Genomic DNA, 17,094 nt, shown 5'->3' with positions numbered 1-17,094 from the left:
AAACAATGCAGGAAAACAAAGGGAGAGAGTGAGAGACCTGAAAGACACTTCAGAAAAGTGTGGTATGTTCTGGAAAAGCCACTCAGACGTACAGCAGTGAACAGAACTAACTCACTGCATCAAATCGATGTCCCGCTGATATTTACAGCTTTAATTACTGGCGCAGAGCGAAGAACAGGCGAACCCCTCCCGGACACAACGTCTAAGTCAGCAAATATCCAACCACCAAATCTCAGCCCTGTTCGACGGACGGAGACGTGACCTGCTTTACATATGCGACCCAAGCAGGGTTTAAAAGCAACGTAGACAACTTTGGAGAGCTGCTGTTCTCACAGCAAAACCAACTCTCCCTTGCCATTTGTGTTTGGAACGGTGTGTTTGACAAAGAAGAGACTGTATCTTGCTGGTTGTTGAAGTTTAACTTGTCTTTAAGTGTTTATTCCTTGTTTGAATCACCACAGAAACTCATGTGTAACTCGAGCTGTTTAGTTCTGTAGCACTTTCCCTCTGCGTTTACTTACATGCGAGAGTTAGCGCTCTCCTGAATTTAGAGTCAGTTCCACCTTAAGTAATGTAACTGTAACAGGAAAAACTAATCAATATTACCCACATATGGAGCAGGAATAGAGCAACATCTTCATCTCTTTACATTCTTTTCAACATTCTGAGTCTCTCTACTATCCAAAGGCTTGTAGATGACCTATTCTCAGATGTGGACGAGAGAGGGAGAGGGAGAGGGAGAGATGCCTGAGCCGGTTTGGACTGAGACACTTAGTTTTTATCCGATTTACTAAGACAGGGCACTTTAGTGTGGTCAGGTGCTGGTGCTGGAGGAATAGTTCTGGATCACAGAACTCAGCCCGGTGCTATATGAGAGAGAGGGGGGAGAGAGAGAGAGAGAGAGAGAGAGAGAGAGAGAGAGAGAGAGAGAAAGCAAACTGCCGGACTTAATTAAACACTCATCAGACATGAACAGCCTGCGCAAACATCCACAGATAAGGCGACACTGTCTCAGTTCCCACACACACACACACACAAACACAAACAAACACAAACGTAATGATAGAATCAAAGAGCAAAGTCTAAGACAAAGTCAAAGTCTAAGCTTGTGGCTCATCGAACAGTGCATGTGTGTGTGTGTGTGTGTGTGTGTTTGTGTGTGTGTGTGTGTGTATATACACAAATAGATTGCTGATGACATCACTACATCCACAGCAAAGTGAAACCATATTGATACTCAATGTCTGTGCTAGAGAGAGAGAGAGAGAGAGAGAGAGAGAGAGAGAGAGAGAGAGAGAGAGAGAGAGAGAGAGAGAACGAGAGAGAGAGAGAGAGAGAGAGAGAGAGAGAGAGAGAGAGAGAGAGAGCGAGAGAGAGAACGAGAGAGAGAGAGAGCGAGAGAGCTGCATGTCTGTGGTCCCAGGAGATGAAAGCTTATTGATAAAAGGCTGAGAAAGCAGCAGATCTGAATTTAGATCGGCTCAGATGGAGCCCTAAAGTGAGTCAGAAAGATGAAGGGAAAGGAGAGATGTGGAGAGAGAGAGAGAGAGAGAGAGAGAGATACTGCCTACTGTGAACTTATTTCTCAGACCTGTTGGGTGTTTATCTTAACAGCAGCCCTCTCAAGTTTTCTCTCACTCTGTTCCTCTCCATCACTCCTCTTTTCCCCAGTTTTCCTTCCCTCTTTCTCTGCATTCTGCCACACGTACAGAATCAGCAGGTAGACAGGCGATGAACATATAACAGTGAAACCGAACAGAAACCTAAATGCTTCAAGTGCTCTACGCTGTACGCTAGATACCGGGATGCTGCTGTGAGGATTTGATGGCATTCAGCTCAGTGAGGTCAGGTGCTAATGTTGAATGAATCCAGATACGACCTAAAGGTATTTACAGTGGTGGGTAATAATTAAGTAAATTTACTGAAACATTTCCATTTTGGCGACTTTTTATTTTACTCAGCTACATTTCAAAGTCAAATATCTTACTTTTTACTCCGCTACATTATGAAAATCTGCCGTTCCTTTTGGTTTATGTGTGAATAAAACCGTAACGTGTCTGAACAAATCAGCGCGTGAACAAGTGAAAATGTTTCTCCAAAAATACCAAATTAAGTCTAAGAATTTGAAATTATGAGACTTTTACTAATAACTTTCAGTTCTTAGAACCGTCATGAATTAACAAAATGATTTGCACCGTTCAGTATTTGACTGTATTTGAGTCGTCAGTAACTACTATTCCTTCATTTACACGGTTTATGGATCTGTCCATGTCACAAATCACTCACCCAGGGTGAGAGTCAGTTGAAGGTTTATTAAACACAACAGGTGAAAATATTCCAAAACAGAGAGATAAACAAGTCCAAAAGGCAAAAAAATCAGTCAGAAAATAAAAACTGTAGCCTGTTTAAGAAACAAATGTCTCTGAATTGTAGAAATAGCTCAAACTCTACTCTGCAACTACAGACAAAACAGAGTGCTTAAAGGAAAGCTATGTAATATTTTTACCTTAAAATTGCAGCTTCAAAATCATTGTGATGGATCACTGACCTGTAATATGAAGAACAGGGCTTCTGTTTCTAATCTCAGCTCACCACCACAGAAACTGCACTACGAAACTTTTGGAGGAGGGTAGGAAACTGTACAATTTCAGTACAATGCTGTAAAAGTAGCAGGAGCAGAAAAAAATCCCCCAAATCTTACCTAGTGTTTGAGTTAAACACTACATTATGCACAAGTTTCCTGTGCCATTGTGAACGTCTATACTTGTGCCTTGGCATCTGCATCACTTGTAATCTGCAATTACACCGCCAGACCATTAGGGCTGAATTTCAAATTTAATTAATTCATTCATTATCTGTAACCCTTATCCAGTTCAGGGTCGTGGTGGGTCCATGGAATCATTGGGCGCAAGGTGGAAATACACACCCACGCAGACACAGGGAGAACACACCACACTCCTCACAGACAGTCACCCAGAGGAAACCCACACAGACACAGGGAGAACATACCACAATCCTCACAGACAGTCACCCGGAGGAAACCCACACAGACACAGAGAACACACCACACTCCTCACAGACAGTCACCCGGAGGAAACCCACACAGACACAGGGAGAACACACCACACTCCTCACAGAGAGTCACCCGGAGGAAACCCACACAGACACAGAGAGAACACACCACACTCCTCACAGACAGTCACCTGGAGGAAACCCATGCAGACACGGAGAACACACCACACTCCTCACAGACAGTCACCCGGAGGAAACCCACACAGACACAGAGAGAACACACCACACTCCTCACAGACAGTCACCCGGAGGAAACCCATGCAGACACAGAGAGAACACACCACACTCCTCACAGACAGTCACCCGGAGGAAACCCACGCAGACACAGGGAGAACACACCACACTCCTCACAGACAGTCACCCGGAGAAAACCCACGCAGACACAGAGAGAACACACCAGACACCTCACAGACAGTCACCCGGAGCGGGAATCAAACCCACAACCTCCAGGCCCCTGAGTTGTGTGACTGCGACACCGACCTGCTGCGCCACCGTGCCGCCAATGTCAAACATCTTCTTTGTTATTATTTAGCCTTAATATTAAAGAGTTAATATTTCTGAACTATACTTTTGAACCATGTTCGTCCGACTGCTGACCAATCACAGTCGCTGTGGTCAGCGTAGACACGACAAGTTACATTTCTGAAAAAGTGTACATCAGGCCACGCTGCCTACTGCATAGGTTCAACACAGAAGCATTAATTGGGCTTAATACTCAGGAGAGAGTGACCTCTGTTGGTTTGGAGGGGAAGCACAAAGTCTGGGGAACCAAGAGTGACACTAAAAGGCTTTTCACCTGTGTGCTGAGTCTTATTACAAAAATGATAATAGGACATTAGAGCCACAGTATTTTTACTTTCGATACTTAAGTGCATTTGAAGGTAAATACTTTGGTACTTCTACTCAAGTACAGATCTACAAAGAGGACTTCTTATTTTACTGGAATAACCTTAGTGCTTTACTCAAGCACTTGAGCACTTTGTCCACCACTGTTTATTTAGTTAAACTGCTGCTCAACCCAAACCTGTGGGCTTTATACCCTTCCAGCTGACAACTGGCAATGAGCTTGGTGACATTAGGCTCATGAAACTTAGCCCAGACTCCATCTGACAGATGGGTGCAGTGAATAGAGTAGCCGAGTGTGTATTAAAAATACATTATCTGTAATAGATGATGTAAATATTTGATAAGCTCACCAGAGGGGTGTGTGTGTGTGTGTAAACCAGGTATATATCACACTGTGGGAACACAAATGCATTTACATACCTACATTTTGGGGACTTTTGTTGGATGTTTGTTGGACTCTCCAACCCCACCACCTCCTACACACAATGTAAAGGTTTTTCTGATTCTCTAAACATTCTTTGGGTTCACTGTTTTCCTTGTGCATAATATGAGGCTTTATCCTGTTCACTATTGACATTTATATTGTGTATGTGTCGAGTGAAATCAAATCTGTTGACATTCAAAACACACGCATCATAACTACTGCACAAAGAGAGAGAGAGAGAAAGATGAATTAAAAAGAACATTAAATATAGATAGATATACAAACAGAAATTAAAAATAGAGAGAGGGAGTTCATGAAAAAGTGTTGTCTAGGGCTGATTCTCTCCGTCAGAGTGTACAGAGGATCCTGAAGACCCAGGGGACCCAGGGGACTCAGGGACCCAGAATGCCCTTGGTGCTGTTTGGTTTCACCTGGAGTGGGATTTTTCACGGCAGCGGAGACACGATTATACTTCAGTATTCATGGAATACATTTGGTGCAGGAATCCAAAGAGCAGTGTCTTTTTCCGCTCGCTCTGCTCCTATTTCACAGCTGGGGAGCGCCGGTGAGGACTCAGAGCTGCAGAATTGCTTTAATACTTTGCGATTTACAACACTTGCCTCGCTAAAAAAAAAGCCCCCCCGGATCAGCCTGGCGTTTGTGTGAGCTTCATACACCGCAGCAGTGCCATGCATTATGCATCCGGCCGAGCGTTGGATGGAGTGCACACTGCTGGGGACGTTTCATTGGCCGGTGCTTCAAGAAGCAGACACCTTAGGAGAGACAGTGTGTGTGTGTGTGGTTCCAATTATAATAATTGGAAGCCTACCCACCATCCCCAATGCCAAGAGTCAACTAGGGGTTGAACCGTGGGACGTCTCTGAAGTGATGGAGCTTTGTCCAGTACCATCAGGTTGAGCTGGAATGGCATCTGTGATCTTAATTATTCAACATCAGCATCTGCAATCAAATCCTCAAAGCAATCTTCAAACATCTACAGTAAAGCTTCCCACAAGGTCAGAAGCTGTTACTGCGGCAAAGACAAACAACCTCTACGTTTATAAATCTTGAATTTAGAAGACGTTCTGGAGAAACCGTGCTTAGGACGGTGCCAAGCCACGGTAAGAAGTCTGAGCCACATGAGAGGAGGGTCCTAATAAAGTGGCAAGTGAGATATTATCAAGAGTTTAAAAGACGCATAATATATTCCCTTCTTCAGTTCTTTCTTCTTCCATCACAGCAATCATCTCAGCCCCATATATATCCCCCCTCTCCTCACTTCTGCCCTTCAGAAACCCTTGAACGCTCCTTTTAAATCCCTCACTTCTGGCATGTTCTTGTTATTAGTCCAATCTTCTTGGCTGCTTGCTCTCTATGGGGCTTTATAGGATCTATAGCAGGGTACGGAGAGATTGACATCGACCAGCTGTGGACCAGCTGTGATAGGAATAGAAAGATGGGGGGGGGTGTCCCAAACACACTCTGAAATACACAATAAGTCACAACGGTTTTAGCTCCCTCTTTACTAACAATGCAACACAGATTTGGCCTCTGTTCTGAGCAGCTGAAGGTCACTTTACTCAATGCCAAGTGTAGGCTAGAGAGGTGTAAAGACTCCAGAGCTGGAGCAGAGTAATTTTGTCCTGTGTCCGTTACATTTGGGGTGACATCAGTTAATGACCACAGGAAGGGTCTCGTGGCTGAAGGCAGTCAAATCCTCACAGCTATAGTACTGTGTGATATAAAAAAAACAAAACTAATGCTATAAGGTCATTTAAATAATAATAATTTTAGATGTCAAAGACTTTTGCACAGTGCTGTATGTTCCAACAAGTCGTATAAAGTCTTTGTAGAAGAGAAGCAGGGTCAGTTAGCACCATGCATGTCTATGAGTGTGTGTGTGTGTGTGTGTGTGTGTGTGCAGGCTGCATCCCTTTGGAGATCCATCTAAAACAGAGGGATTAAGATACAGAAGGACCATGCAGACTTTGAAGTACGCAGGTCTATAGCATTGAGGAAGCTATGAATTAAAGATGAGCTCTGCAGAAGCCTGACTCTCACTGATCCCTGTGAACAGGTGTGATCCTGTATAAACACACACACACACACACACACACACACACATATATATATATATATATATATATATATATATATATATATATATATATATATGTGTGTCCACATCTGCTCTCACATAAATGTGGGCCTAGCACCGTGATTGGACAGACTCAGAGGAGTAGGCGGGGCAATTCTTAAGTCTCTGCACTTAACATCAGAAGTGGAGCTTAATTGGAACGGCTCATTTTATCCCACGTTTTCTGACTTTGACTTAGGCACCACACAGAAATCTCAGAAAACTGGTCTTGTTTCACAGTTTGTAGGTTGGTGGGTTTCAGATGCACACATTAATGTGCAGAAGCAGTGAAAAGGTGAATTTTCTCTGAGAAAGCTGTTTAATGTAAGAAGCACCCACACATTATGAAAATCCGAGGAACCCATTAAGAAACCTGTAATATTAGGAGTAAATTTCACCCATTTCATGATCCGCCTCTCATTTACTGAGCCTTGGAGGGGGAGGCAAAAGCATGGCTGGCTCGGGTGATATATGTAGCTCGCAATCCTGATTTATTGGAATGGGGAAATTGTAGAAAATGCACTTATCATAGAGACATCAGGCCGGCGAAGTGGCTACAGCATTCAATACGTCCCTGTGTCACAGTGGGGAACAAATGGATGGTGCCAGAATGAAGGAAAGTCACAAGGCTTTGAAAATACTGATAAATACTGATTAAAGCATAAATAGGGCGTAGTATACTTGTCACCCTTCCCCTGCTTTAGTGCCACAATAAACCTGAACTGAAGCCCCAAGAGCCTGAGGCCTGGAAACTCTGTATTTATATATATATATATATATATATTTTTTTTTTTTCCAGTCTGAGATTAAACACAAGAGCCCTGGCCTGGAATGTGCTTGCATTCCTGACGTTATTGATCCTGAAGTCCAGCCATAGTTCTGTGCATGTCAGTATCCTCAAAAGAAGGTTTATATGAGATGTTGCTGTGAGGATGTGATTGCATTCCGCCACAAGAGTATCAGTGAGGTGAGATATTGAGGCTGGATGAAGTTCTGGATCACAGACGCACCTCTCCAGCTCATAAGAAAGGATCTGAATGGGGCTTCATCACTACATTATCACTACAGCGCAATGCCTGGGGCTTTACTTAGCTCTGAGGTTCACGACCTTAGGCTTATGACTGTTCAAGCTAAGTGTGTGTATCCAACCGAACACCTGAAACCGTGTGAATCTGTCGGCTGCACGTAGCTGAATTCACTCATTACAGACACGTGATGCACATAAATGGCCTTTCAGCAGCGATAGGTATTTAACCCTGAGCACATCGGCTCAGGCACAGCTCCACTGCACTTACCAGAGACAGAAGATAAAAAAAGGATGAGAGAGAGAGAGAGAGAGAGAGAGAGGAATGTGAATGCTGACACGATTGTAAATGAAAAACGCAGAAGTATGAGCAGGTGTGGTGTGTGTCTAAATGTGGAATGTGCAAGAACGAAGGGAATGTATGCTAAAGGAAAAGAAGCAAAACTTGGTGCTTGGGTTTTGTTTTGTTTGAAAGACCCACCTCCAGAATTCAGCTAATTTAACTTGCAGCTACTGCTTGTGCACTCACAGCTTGTATAAACGTCATACCCAAGCTGCCCATGAGCTAAAGCCCACCATGTTCAGTGCCATTTTAACTGTTAGCTACTGGGCTATAAAGCCTCCAATAGTGTGCTGTAGAGCAGTGGAACGACCAGAGGACGACCATCTACAACCTCTGGGATGAGCTTGGCAAACAACCAGGCCACATTGACCAATCATCTCATGGCTGCATGCAATCAAATCTTCACAGAAATGTAGCGTAAACCTTTCAAAATGAAGAATACTCAGCATTATCGTTATTAAAAGCCTAGTAAATGGACCCAAGAGGCTAATGCATCCAGATAAGAGCTGATGAGCAAATACTACTGAAAAAGATTTGAAATAGATGTTGGAACATGGATGTGAAGACTAGATTGCATTCTGCCATTGATCATAGCTCTGGAGATCCATCTCTCTAGTGTTTTGAGGCTTTTTTCTCCTGTAGCCAACACTTGGAAGCATGGTGACCTCTGAATCCAGTAATGGCAAGTGTTTTTCTACAATCACAGCAGGTTTACAGCAGTCGTGCTTTGCGGTAAAACACAAGCTGTAAACCAGAGGACGAGCCATGTCCAAAGAGCTATAAACCAGTCTCTCTTTCACTCTTTACCCTGACTACATGGTCTTAATGCCTTGAAAGCTACCCCTGAAAGCCATAAGGCTTCCCTTTCTCTGCTTAATTAGCACGATAGCATGCGGTCATAGATCAGGCCTGGGGAGGGAAAGAGGAAGCAGCCCACAGACTGTCAAAGAGAGAAGAAGAAAAGGAGAGGTCTCTTCATAAGGGGAAAATGAGAAATGACAACAGTGATGAGGCTGGAGAGAGGGAGAGAAGAAGGAGAGGATGAAGAAGAAATGGTCGAGAGGGCGAGGCGGGTCAGGCAGATCGGCCTGGGGCAGAACCATATTTCTCTCTCGGTAGCAAGAGACACTGCTAATTTAGCACCCTGTCCAATACTGTCCTCTAACAGACGGCGCTCTCTCTCACACTTACACACACACACACACACCACCCAGAACAGGGTGTTCTGCAGAAAGATGTGTGTGTGTGCAAGCAGAGAAGGGCCTTTAAGATAAGGCACTAAAAATAGCCAGCGTCGGCTAGTCAGCGTGTGCAGCAGACACCACACAAGCTCCTTTGAGCCAGAAAGAGATAAATTTGGAATTTCTTCACTTACAGGATATGGCTGCTACCTGCTTACCATGAGTCTTCCATTAGGGTGATGATGGTGGACGGTTAAAGAAATGGAAGTGGGTGCCCAGCAAGCATTCAATACCACACTGTGTCTTTTCAATCCTGTTTTATAAAGATGCACTGGCTGAAAGTCAAACAAAAACTCAGGTGAAAATCAAACCTGAAAGCCAGCAACACGGCCAGTAAAAATCCCTGAAATAAAGTTATTAACTGATTCAAGAACAGTACAGGCACAATGCAAAGACAATCCAACCTATGCAAAAGCTTTTTCACTTTGTGACAAAGCTGGGTCTAATTTTCCATTCCACCTTAAATGGTGAGGTAGACACATGCTGGTGCTTTTAATATAAAAGTTACATTCCACCTTCAATAATGCAGCAGTGGGATTTTGAGGCCTTTATTTAGACCCTCTGTTCCACCTTAAATGAAGCAGCAGTTATTTACTTACTCTAATTACATAGGAAACAGAATGTTAACTGCAGCCCTATTTAAGATGGAATGGATCATTACAACAGAGCATTTATAGATGTTTTTTAAGGCTTATGTCTTTAGCCGCAAAATGCTAATGTACAGACGTCACGTTGCCTTCCAAATGAACATCAACAGTGACGATTGCCAGAATGTGACAACCCTAAAGACAGCCGTGACAAAGGCTGAACTCTGTGGCTAAAGCGTTTGTCCTAAGCTTGTCATTGATAATCTCAGCCACTCTCGGTCACCAAGGATAGCAACATTAAAAAAAAAGACAACAAAACTACTTTGAAGCCCGGAGCTAGCACGCAACATCATTAGCATATAACAGGACAATGATATTTTCCCTTGGGCAAAGAGGAAGGGGAATTAGAGTTATGAGGACATAGTTTAGATGAGGAGAGGCAGAGAGCTGGATAATTGGCAAGTTTAGAAGTTGTTGTGATGCATGCTGTGTAACCAGCTTCAAATGCTATTCTGACCTTCAGAAAGGCAAAATCAAAATATCAGGTGCTCAAATAAGTTTTAATGTGCTGTTTGTGTAACATTTAATTGTAATTAAAACTTCAAACATTCTCCCACTCTTGTCACTTAATGGTAACTTTTACATTCATTCATTCATTATCTGTAACCCTTATCCAGTTCAGGGTCGCAGTGGGTCCAGAGCCTACCTGGAATCATTGGGTGCAAGGCGGGAATACACCCTGGAGGGGGCGCCAGTCCTTCACAGGGCAACACACACATTCACTCACACCTTCGGACACTTTAGAGTCGCCAATCCACCTACCAACGTGTGTCTTTAGACTGTGGGAGGAAACCGGAGCACCCGGAGGAAACCCATGCAGACACAGGGAGAACATACCACACTCCTCACAGACAGTCACCCGGAGGAAACCCACACAGACACAGAGAGAACACACCACACTCCTCACAGACAGTCACCCGGAGGAAACCCACGCAGACACAGAGAGAACACAACACACTCCTCACAGACAGTAACCCGGAGGAAACCCACGCAGACACAGAGAGAACACACCACAGTCCTCACAGACAGTCACCCGGAGGAAACCCACGCAGACACAGAGAGAACACACCACAGTCCTCACAGACAGTCAACCGGAGGAAACCCACGCAGACACAGAGAGAACACACCACAGTCCTCACAGTCACCCGGAGGAAACCCATGCAGACACAGAGAGAACACACCACAGTCCTCACAGACAGTCACCCGGAGGAAACCCACGCAGACACAGAGAGAACACACCACAGTCCTCACAGTCACCCGGAGGAAACCCATGCAGACACAGAGAGAACACACCACAGTCCTCACAGACAGTCACCCGGAGGAAACCCACGCAGACACAGAGAGAACACACCACAGTCCTCACAGACAGTCAACCGGAGGAAACCCACGCAGACACAGAGAGAACACACCACAGTCCTCACAGACAGTCACCCGGAGGAAACCCACGCAGACACAGAGAGAACACACCACAGTCCTCACAGACAGTCACCCGGAGGAAACTCACGCAGACACATAGAGAACACACCACACTCCTCACAGACAGTCACCCGGAGGGGGACTCAAACCCACAACCACCAGGCCCCTGGAGCTGTGTGACTGCGACACCTACCTGCTGCGTCACCGTGCCATCTTAATGGTAACTCTTGTATATTATTAAAAATTACAGTCATATTCATCAAAACATAAAAAATAACTTAAAAATAGTTTGAAAATGGGGAGCTCCATCAGGAAAAATCACTTCAAAAGCATGTGATGGATTTGTTCTGTATTTGGGGATAAGTTACACAGCATGTGAATAGTGTAGTTTTGTTGTACACATAATAGGTTTGCATTCAAACATAGAAACAAACACATGCACCATTCACAAGATAAAGATGTGGACAAGTAAGAAGCAATTCAGATTAGGATCTCCAGTCTAGCGTGTAGGATGCATGCATGTGTATAATAATGGGTATTTTAGTTTCTTTCCACGAGCAAGGGATTTGGGAATGTGTTTAATTAATTTTTTGGATGAGAGACAATGTAATTAACAGCCCTCGTGTTGAGAGAAAGAGCGTAGGGGGAGAAGCAGAAGAGAGTGAGGGAATGTACAGTGAGGCTGGAGGTGAAACCCATAGAAGTGACACGTTAATCACAGCTGCAGAAAATGCTACACTCTTAAAAATAAAGGTGCCAGAAAAGGAATCTGCAGTGAGTGAAACCCTACGAAAAAATATGCATTTTGTTTCCCCAAAAGCCCCTCCCATGATTCGTCCAAGGACTCTTAATTTTGAAGAATGAGAGCTAGACCTGGGCCTGTATTTATAGCAGCGGTTTATGCATGTCAATATAATAAGGACGAAGTCCCACAAACCCTAACCCCATCCCAGTACTCCATGACACGCATTATATCTCTCATTCATTTGCCTTGCGCCCCAGTTCTCACAGATCAGTTTTACTTGTTGCATGTTCAGCTTTCACTGGAGCCTATAAACCTCTTCAAAACACCTCACGGTAAAGTTACGAGCTGCTGTTGTGAGTCTGATAAAAATAAATGTGAAAGCTGCTAGAGATTTTATAAGCGGAGGTTTGTGCTGGATTTGAATGAGATCTTCATTTGGTGATGATTGACATGGCTCTGGCCAATCAGCGCTCTGCAGGGTCCACACCTCACCATTACCAGTACCTACTCAGCACGGATGGAACCCCGAGTGAGCGGAGACTGAATACGTACTCGGTTCCAGGGACCAGATTTAACCAGTGGAAAAGCGAAAAGAGCCGTGCCGAGTCGAGTAGAGACGTGTAGGTCCCATGCAGTGGAAAATCACCTTTTGTGAACCTTGTCGTCAAACAAACAAATCACATTCAGTGTGTAAAAGTCTTAAATAGTTTATGAGTGTGTGTTATAAAGGATTACATCGCCATTCTTCTTGCAGCAAGCAGCAAAAATAGATTTGAAGCATAATAGGCTTGAAACTCTGCACTTGCCTATGGATAACAAAGCTTTTCTCCCACTGTAAATTAGTTCTACAGACAATTAAACCATGTGTTGTCTTCTAAAAACATCCCTAGCTACATCAGGTTGTGGATAATGTTTCTGTAAATAATAGTATACAGTTAAACAACAAAACCTATGTTTATTTTAGTTCCAAATGCATTACAATGTGCCTGGACTGGCCCTAATTCCAGTCGACTACGACAAAGACATATCATTTTCCCATGCTCCAGCACACACCCAGCCACCACCAGAACGAACAGACCACGAAGCCTGACTGTTACACATCTTCACACACGTCCCCTTCTTCTGTCTGCATCTATCCATGCCCACTCTTCCCTCCATCTCCCTATCTCCATGACCTACATCGGTCAGTACATCAGAGATGATTAATAAGCACTGGTGGGGCTCTATCAGGAGGGACAGTGAGGGAAGGGAGATGCCCATGATGGACTGGGGAAAGGGAGAGGGGGAAAAACAGAACATGAGGTGATATTAGGTGGAGGTGAAGAGAGAGGGCTCACAGTTGTCAGCATCGGGGCTCCTCGGGCACCAAAGGGACGGCTCCAGGGCCAAAGGTCGGAATGGAAAAGGAGGAGAGAAATGGACTGAATACACTGCTCACAGCCACCTTCCTACAACCTCTGCTAAATTCATCCATATATCTCTCTCTCACACACACACACACACACACACACACACACACACACACACACAGAGAGAGAGAGAGAGAGAGAGAGAGAGAGAGAGAGAGAGAGAGAGAGAGAGAGAGAGAGAGAGAGAGAGAGAGAGAGAGATGTAGTGGGAGATAGAGAATAGTAAAATCAGAGAGAGCAGTGAGAGAGAAAAAGAGTGGAAGAAAGGAGGGAATGAGAGATACAGAGAGTGAGAGAAAGAGAGAGAGCAGTGAGAGAAAGAGCAGTGAGTGAGAGAGAGAGAGATGTAGAAGTAAGTTAGGTGTAGTATAAATGGAGAGAAGGATTGAATGAGTGGGGAAAAGGAAGAAACATAAAGAGAGAGAGACACAGAGAGAGAGAGAGGGAGGGAGGGAGAGAGAGAGAGAGAGAGAGAGAAGACTTGGGGCAAGATGTAGAAGAAAGTTATGTTTAGTATAAATAGTATAAATGGAGAGAGTGAGTGAATGAGTGGGGAAAAGGAAGAAAAATAAGGAGGAGAGGGAGCGAGAGAGAGAAAGAGAGAGTGCCACTTGAGAAATACAGAGGGAGACAGAAAAGGGGTTCCGTGGAGGGAGGGAAAGAGAGAGAGAGAGGGAGGGAGAGATGTAGAGGAATACAGAAAACATTAAAAAGACAAAGAGTGTAGTGAGAGAGAGAAAGAGTGGAAAATGAAAAAGTATACAGGAGGGAAGAAGGGACTGAAAAGGTGGCATTAGAGTACAGAGGGAGAGAGAGAGAGAGAAAGAGAGAGAGACAGAGAGAAGGAAACAGTGAAAGCTGAGGGGGTGGAGGGGGGAGTGAGAGAAGTTGTGTATTTACTGAAAAGAGCAGTATGATATCATCTCTCAAATTAAATGCCTTTCTCCCTCGAGTGCCTGTCCTGCTGACAAAGAGGTAATTCCCCCTTTCTTCTCTTCCTCCCCGAATCCTCCTCCAGCTGCTGTAATCTCATGCTAAATGACATTCCCCCGCGGGCTAAAGCAAACACAATCATATCCCTCAGGACAGAGACGGCAAGAAAAAGATTCATTGCAGACACCAGCAGCAGCATATTGCTAAGATATCAGCAAATGGTGGGGTACGCAGTGTTTATTTGTGAGCTGCTAGTGTTCACGCACATAAACACACACCTAGGCCTCTGCGCTCCTGATCCTGATACAACTCATTTGAAGCTCACTGTTGTACTGTGAAACCCCCAGCCTCCCCACCGGGGCTTTAGAGTAGTCGAAGAGAAGACGGGAGGAGACGGGGTGGTGGTGGGTGTGATGTTGTTCAACACGGGGATGAACTGAGAGTGAAGACGTATAAATGGAGTAGTGGAGCGGCATCCCATAACTACACATGGTGACTTCACTTCAGAAATGGGTGGAAGAGATATCTTGTATTTTGCCCCTTAGTAATGTAATAACCTTCTGTACTGTATGTAACAAAAGAGTGCAGATGTTACTCCTAAGCTGGGTTTTGTGATTGTATTATGTAATGGTTTGTTTGGTTTTTGAACATTCATTCATTATTCATCGCTTATCCAGTTCAGGGGTCCAGAGCCTACCTGGAATCATTGGGCGCAAGGGGGGAACACACCCTGGAGGGGGCACCAGTCCTTCACAGGGCAACACACACCACACTCCTCACAGACAGTCACCCGGAGGAAACCCACACAGACACAGAGAGAACACACCACACTCCTCACAGACAGTCACCCGGAGGAAACCCACGCAGACACAGGGAGAACACACCACACTCCTCACAGATAGTCACACGGAGGAAACCCACGCAGACACAGAGAGAACACACCACACTCCTCACAGACAGTCACCCAGAGGAAACCCACACAGACACAGAGAGAACACACCACACTCCTCACAGACAGTCACACAGAGCGGGAATACACCCCACAACCTCCAGGTCCCTGGAACTGTGTAACTGCTACACTACCTGCTGCACCAGTGACATTTAAAATATTTTATGTTTGTGTTCACACTGCGACCCTGAAATGGAAAAGCGGAAAAGAAGATGTATGTATGTATGTTTGTGTTCAACAGTTCATTCATTTTCTGTAACCGCTCAGTTCAGGGTCACGGTGAGTCCTACCTGGAATCAGTGGGAGCAAGTTGGGAACACACCCTGGAGGGAAGTTGGGAACGCGCCCCGCCAGTCATTCTCAGAGTGACACACAGTCACACATTGACTCACACCTATGGACACTTCCAAGAAGCCAATCCACCTACCAAACCTGTGGAAACCAGAGCACCTGGAGGAAACCCACACGGACATGGGGACAATGCATCAAACTCCTTGGAGGACCCTGGAGCTGTGTGATAGAGACGCTACCTTTTGTTATGTTTGTTTTGTTATGTTAAATTTTAAATTTATTTTACAGTAAACAGGGCTGTCTTGACTTGACAACACCGTGTCTCACTCAAAATAGGGATTTTATTCTGAAGGGACTACTTGAATACTATTGGTTTTTAATTTATTAAAAATATCAAATAGAAAACATCACACTCCTAGTGTACAAAACTAGCAAGACCTGGTTTATGGGCAAATGTATATGTTAAGTTAGCTAATATAGCTAACAAGCAAAGTATTACAATAAAATTCTGTTTGGTTTAGGTCTCAGATCTCCAGTTTTTCTCCTCATTGCCCACTAACAGCTCAACACAGAATCACAACCTGTTCAACCTGACAACAAAGTTGCAGGAGAACATATTTTTTATAATTTCACAATATGAATCAGAAATATTTGAGTAGATTTCCATTCTCATGAAATAATGGGCACTATTTGGTGTCCAGCAAGTGGCTACTTAAAGAATGAGCAATAGAGTCCTCAGAAACAGGTCCAGGCCTGTATAACTTCATTAGTATGTGATGTATCACACCAATCCTGAGGGTCCTAAACCACAGAGAGTAGCTAAAACATTGCGTAGCACTCTGCACATTCCTCCATCTTAAGCATTACAGAGAGGATGAGCAGCTCTAATAGACCACTGTGGAAGATTGTAATAATTCAGACACTGGAAACACCCGTCACCTCTGGAAAGCGAGGCAGAGATGGAGTGTGTATGTGTGTAAACATTCAGGTGGACTGGAGGTATATTCCTGCTTTGAAAGTCTGGAGTGACAATGACTGATAACCGCTTATTTGCATACGATAACAAGAATGCCAGGGCAAAATGCCACAGGGATGATGAGGAATGGTCAGAACTGAGCAGAACCACAACATAGGGAACATAAGGTAGACACTGAGCTGGTATAAAATGGTATATCTCAGAAAATGCTATATCTCAAAGTTTGTTTTAATTAGCACACGCACTGTGTACACAGACGCACATATGAGCAGGCACAGCTTACATGATCACCACAGAATAACATGAAATGATACAGGGCACTCTAGAGAAAATGCACCTAATGAAAGAAGGGTATAAAGCCCCCGTGGAGCAGTGGAATGGTCTTCTCTAGAGTCCATCTAATAGCTGTGAAATGAGTTTGAGTGAGGTTTGGAATCCAGAACTAATCATCCAAAACAAGTATCTGATCTTATTAATGTTCTCATTGATGAATGCCATCAAATCCTCACAGAGAAGCCTTCCCAGGAGGCTTCCCTGGGTAAATGTAAGTGGGGTGACAAATTGCCTATAAACCTATTTCAAAGGAAAGTTTAGACAAGCTTGTGTTCACCAAATTTTTGGCCATATGGTGAACTAAGACA

At 44.3% G+C, this 17,094-nt stretch overlaps 1 protein-coding gene across 1 annotated transcript in view; it reads right to left on the bottom strand.

Moving 5' to 3' along the window:
* LOC136675592 (uncharacterized) overlaps positions 1 to 17,094 on the bottom strand; it is an 84,844-nt gene that overhangs the window by 39,315 nt on the left and 28,435 nt on the right. The window lies entirely within an intron of this gene.

Source organism: Hoplias malabaricus, chromosome X1 (genome assembly GCF_029633855.1).
Source record: "Hoplias malabaricus isolate fHopMal1 chromosome X1, fHopMal1.hap1, whole genome shotgun sequence".
NCBI lineage: Eukaryota > Metazoa > Chordata > Actinopteri > Characiformes > Erythrinidae > Hoplias > Hoplias malabaricus.
The sequence above is the reverse complement of the archived record's forward strand: the minus strand, read 5'-3'. Positions and strand labels throughout refer to the sequence as shown.